Source organism: Leucoraja erinacea, chromosome 13 (assembly GCF_028641065.1).
Source record: "Leucoraja erinacea ecotype New England chromosome 13, Leri_hhj_1, whole genome shotgun sequence".
NCBI classification, from domain to species: Eukaryota; Metazoa; Chordata; class Chondrichthyes; order Rajiformes; family Rajidae; genus Leucoraja; species Leucoraja erinaceus.
Window position 1 is genome coordinate 24,350,944 of NC_073389.1, and position 6,106 is coordinate 24,357,049.

Here is a 6,106-nt window from a genome sequence, read left to right on the forward strand (position 1 = left end):
TATTTTCTCTCCCAATTCTACCATTCATGTGACTCCACACAACAGAATAGATTATAATTGCCAATAGTCCTCTTGTATATTACTCCCAATATATAGGAAATTGATTATTAAATGTAAAGCAGGTTGACATAAAAGATTATCAGTAAATGGAATGTTATGATAATGTACAATATTTGACCATAATTGCTAAACTTAATCCAAAATGGGCAATAGATTATTGGAATGTGGGATATGATATAATTAAGACAGCACAAAATTCTGTTCGTTAAACGATTTAGGACACGATTGGGAATGGCTATTTATGAAGCAGCACCATGATAAATAAGAGCGGCATGGTCTTATTCAGTTTTCTTTCACAGCTGCTTATTGAATAAGGCTGAGGTACATTTTTGTTAAACCATTAATTTCACTCATCCATATTCTCTGCATTCCAGCAACATGAACATCTACATTTATTCAGTTGTGAAATTGCCAGTTTGGCTCCAATTATATTTTAATATTAACCTTAACAGTTTCCTTTCATCCAGTTTGTATCTTAAAATATCTATATCCATATTTTATGGTTTTCCATGATGGCATGTTTGTGAACTAGTTACATTAAATATATGAAGTAAGGATATCGAACAATGCAATATCCATCATTGGGAAATTATCCCCCAAGTTAACTTATCTGACCAACCGGCTGAAAGTGATCAAGCACTTAGTCAAAAGTTATGGGGCTTAAATAGTATTATTTGCGGGACCACACTGCACTGTGGACAGCTTGATTGTAATCATGTAGTCTTTTCTTTGACTGGATAGCACGCAAACAAAAGCTTTTCACTCTACCTTGGTACATGTGACAATATATATATAGACTAAAGCTAAACATTCTTATTTCACTTCCTAGCTCGTATTTTTAGTATAAGCATATTCCATGAGAAAATATTCAAAAATCATTTATCCTAGATAATATTTCTATAAAGGCTGTACTTTCACTCCAAATATAAATCAAAAAGCAGAAGGCGCTTATAACTTGATGTTTTTTTTAAAAATCCATAAGATATTCACACTGTTCCATCCTATCTACGGAAAGGTGAAGTTACAGATATATATTTTACCTGAGTGAACAAGAACAAATCACCGATTTAAAAATGTAATAATGTGGACAGTGTCCGGGAAAAAAACGTAGAGCATGTCATTCATTACTGTTAATTAGTTTATTTTTCTCAAAAGTCCGTTCACGTTAAACACAAATGAGAATCAACACACCGTAAATTAAATTAAGTCACAGCACTATGTTCTTAACTCCCTCTTGGGACCAAATTGCACGTCATATTACAGGAGCGGTGGGGAAAAAAAGCATCTCTGCAAAGCGTCGCGCATAGGTTTAAAAAAATCACTGCTCGCATTCAAAAGCACACTCAGAACCAGCAAAACAATGCGGCGTCTCTAGCCATGTGCGGGCTGGCAATGCAGAGTGGTCACTGGATTGTTCCCCATATCGCACCCCGCACCCGTGACAAACACGTTATTTACATGGTGGGTAAACGGCTCGAATTTATTACAGGTCGACTTATCTCGCCGACGTATCCTGACAATTATTACACATGACAACGCATTCAGGGCTCTGACAGCTGAAAGCGATACATAACTTCAGGGAAGAGAGGAGTGTACCCGGACCCATCACGTGCAGCCGGCTGAGAAATGACCTTGAGGGCTGGTCCGTAAACACATGTAACCTTTGTTCTCATCTACTGGCGGGATCAAGTTGCCCGGGTTGGAAATAAAAAAGAGGTGGAGGGGACGCCCAGAGAAATTTCACTTTCAGAGACCGACCGATAAAACTTCGATGAGAATCTCTGACGAACTTGTTTGCAGCCAAACGGTTAGAGGGGATCGGTGGCACGAAAGAGAAGGCTTTTTGGTTTCGCCCCGACTGTGGCTTCCACCCAAGTTTCATCCGATCGTCTCCTTATACATTTACAAAACGTTGATTCTTGGCAGTTTAAAATGGCGGCAACCCGCAGTTAACTCCACTCTTATATAAGTCCATATTTACAATTTGAAAAAAAGGGAGAGGAGGGGAGGGGAGGGGGGATATTTCCGTTGGCCACTAGGCGAGGAAGAAAGTTGCAGATGTGTAAAATTGCACCGGAAGGCCCTGGCAGGGCGGAAGGTACAAATCAAAGGGTTTTTAACAAAAACATTGACTGCATTTGACACACTATCTTTGTTTGGCACTTTAATACTTGGGACTAGAACCCAAGCGCCCGGACAGACAGAGCCGCTGCTGAAGGCGACGTTGCCTGGCAATGAACCGACTCATGCGATCAATAAACCAGGTGGACAGGAGGAGGGAAGTTTGGGGGGGGGGGGGATACTGATTTGGTTTACAACTATTGCTGCTGAACATTTCGTGACCGACCGCTCTCACTCTGCCCCGAGACTGGATTAACTTTAACGCCGAGACCTTCTCCATTCCGCACAGACTGCGCGCCATTTTAGAAACTACTCCTGCTCGCCAGACACAAGGAAAGCACTGCTCCGTGGGGACTGAGTTCATTTTCCGGCTGCGCTGCCCTCCCTTGCGCCACAACGGTGCAATCCCGATCCTTCTCACTCTGGCTGAATGTGTTGCATGCCCCCCCTCCTCCCTCTCCCTCCTTTAAAACGGGATAATCAGATTCACAATGAAAAGCTGGTTGGCTCAAAAGCGGAGCTGCCAGTCAAGACCGCCTGAAAACAAAGATAAATTCGAAGGGACGTTAGGAGATATTGATCGCGGATGGTTGATTTTTGCATAATTGTGGAAGGCAGGCAACGAGCCGTATTCCCCTTTGACGAAGCAACAGCTTAGTCGGCAAGATCGATTAGCGGAAATCCCTGGGGGAACCCGAGAGTAGTCTGCGGGACTCCTGCAGCAGTATCGAGCAATCTTTCTCAGAAAAAGCAGACAATTGGCTTGGACTTTTTTTCAAATGCCCCTTAATTTCTTCCAGCTAATACGGAGGAAAATATAAACGTTGCGAGAACCGATAAATCCCTGAATGTTAAAGGGAGAATACGGGATGTGATACGATGATGGTCAATTGGAACATCAATCAACTGGATTTCGGATTTTGTTGCGACTAACTTTAGAGAAATGAGATGCGTTGGCGTCAACAGAACCGTGTTACAGCGAGAGCTGTAAACCGGGCTTGGTTTTATTTATTTCCCAGACCAGTAAACTTCAAAGTGAGCACGATCTGATCTGCAATTCCTACGATGGCCTCCTCCTAGCTTTAGCAAAATCAGCCGTCCGGTTAAACTGCAGAATCGCTCCTCCTTTTCCTGACGGTTGGCGGAATCGGCAGCTTCCTTGCAAAACTGGGAGAAATGATCGCTGTGCAGGGCAGAAACTGCACGCGGTTAAAATGAGCGTAATCGACAGACTTCGACAAGGGTTTGCAGAAATGCAGCTTCATCGGGGGGGGGGGGGGGGGGGGTTACCAGCAACTTCAGTAAGCAAAACATTGGTCAGCGGAAATCCAAATGGGATTGAAAGGAACATCTCCAAGTTAGACTGACCTGATGGAAATACAACGGACTCTTAAGAAAATTCCCCACGTGACACAAAATCCAGCCCCACCCGGTTCGCAAACTGCCTAAAATCCATCAAACGGCAGCAAAACGTCCAGATCACCCAGTGTACAAGAAATCGTCCCTTCCTCGCAGAACTGTCCGGTTGAAGGGGACAAATTCCCTCCTGCCATCTAGATAATAATATCGGTCGTTTTCAGCCAAATGCTGGAACAGTTAAAATGCGCATAACGAGATTATCCCACACTTCAATTCTTCAGTATTAACTCCCCTCCCCCACTCTCCTTATCGAGAGACAAAACCGGTTCCTTGTTCTGACTAAAAAATAGAAATGCTGATAATACTCAGCAGCTCGGGCACCATCTGTGGAGAGAGGTGCAGTTATCATTTCAGGTCAATGACCAGATGAAAGGTCGTGGATTTGAAACGTTAACTGTGTCACTTTCTACTGATGTTGTCTACGCTGCCGGGTATTTCCATTTTATTAACAATTCCAACAAACACAATAATTTTCTTTATTCGGACCGGCCTCTTTTAACTAAGAGGTTGTCCATAAACAGCCCCCTCCTCTTTTGAGATATGCCAGCTGTTTAAGTTTGTTTTCTAGTTACTTTAACATTATGACTGGGGTATTGATATGATCAATGCACCGCCCCGAACAATACTTCACTTTTTATCTGTTGTACTGCTCCCTTCAACCGACGAGCTGGATGGATTCCGGTATTTTTTTTATTATAACTGCAAGTAAGAATTTCATTGAACCGTTTCGGGACACATGACAAAAAACACTCTTGACAACTCAGGGGAATCATGGATCACGGAGTCCTTATGCAGGATAACATAACGGCGCCGACTAATGCCTGCGTGTTCCATGTCCATTGTAGATTGCTATATATTTTTTTGTAACTGAGAATTGAGTTATGCTGTGCGAATTCAATAAATTTTAAAAAGCCACGTTCTGTTTCATCACTCAAGATCTTAACTGACTCTGGAGGGACGCGACCTCTTGGGAGAGAAGCAATCCCGCTACTTGACACTAGGACCATAGTAACATCGCGGTATAAATCCCATTTAAATGTGGTCAAATGTGTGTTAACGCTCCTGGACATTTCTGAAAGTTTCAAGTATTAGGGAGCGAAATGCTGCCCCGGCCAACTTATAACATTTAGTTCTGGGCAAGCTGCATAAACTTGGTTCTAACTAACTGGAGCCAATAAATCCAGTTATAAACACGACACAGCGCAGAAACAGACCACTCCGTTCAAAGGGTGCATGTCAATGTAAACTTACCGACCCCAACTCCATTTCGCCCTGTCAAAATATAATCCTATACTCCCTACTATCATTCTGTGTACTGGTCACCCCTTAACTGTGTTAATACTATTCTCCATAAACACCTCAGCTCGTACCGAGTTCCACGTTATCGCCATTCTTCTGAATGGTTGGGCTGTCTGTCTTACAATCATATGCATTTTCAGACTTTTCCTCCTATTGAGAACTGACACCCCCCTCCCCCTGTATACATAAATTATGCTTTGCTGTACCAAATTATACTTTGCTGTAGCTTTTCATATACATATATATATATATATATAGACACACACATATGATCAAGACACTGTCAAAACTGTACATAGAATTAAATTGAAAAAGTTTAACAGGTTACCTACCGATTCAGAATGCTCACCCTCTGTGTTTTGACACTTTAGACTAGCGTTTACCTTCTTAGGAATATACTGGGAATAAAATGTCAATCGAGGGGTATGCATCACGTGGAGAGGAGATGAGTTTAACGCAACATCATGTTCCGTACTGACATTGGAGGCAGGACGCCCTGTTCCCGTGCTATACTATTCTATGTTCCTCATGGTCAGACGGACAAAATGGAGGTGGTTTGGTCGGCAAATCATATTTCTAGTTTATCTCCTTACATAATGGGTGACAAGGAAGCGTATTAATTAGGTAGCTTTTTGATCTAACCCTTCGATTGATAAATCCGGAGAATTAATACATGCCTTCTTGAAGTTATCAATATTGGTTTTATTCCTTGTTCTTTGTTTTGCCTTAGAGCCAACACTTCCTTTTAATGTTGGTTTTCCAAAATAACAAGACACCGCATTCGCACTTTTGAAATTAAAAATGACACAATTTCAAGATTGCTGTAGCGAGATAAAACCAGCAAGAAGTACAGATCGACGAAGAGGAGACATTTTTTTGAGGGGAAAAAATCCACAAAGCGCTGGGGTAACTCGGCCGGGTCAGGCAGCGTATCTGGAGGACACGTATAGGCCACGTATCCGCGTTCTCTAGAGATGCTGCTTGACCCGGCCGAGTTACTCGAACACTGTTTTTTCCTTGTGAACCAGCATCTACTGTACCTTGTGTCTCGACAATTTTGGAGAGGCAGATAATCTGAAAGGGTTAATCTACATTTCCATAGACAAATGTAATCTTATATATTAAAACGCTGCATTTTCAGAACTCCGTCCATGGTTTTTTTTTTAAAGAAATCATCACACTGGCAACGGAGTTGTTACCTCTTTTT

The 6,106-nt window shown here is 42.2% G+C and overlaps 1 protein-coding gene across 10 annotated transcripts in view; it reads right to left on the reverse strand.

Annotated features, from left to right (window-relative positions):
* bcor (BCL6 corepressor) overlaps positions 1-6,106 on the reverse strand; it is a 260,969-nt gene that overhangs the window by 76,858 nt on the left and 178,005 nt on the right. The gene's annotated exons all lie outside the window — the stretch shown is intronic.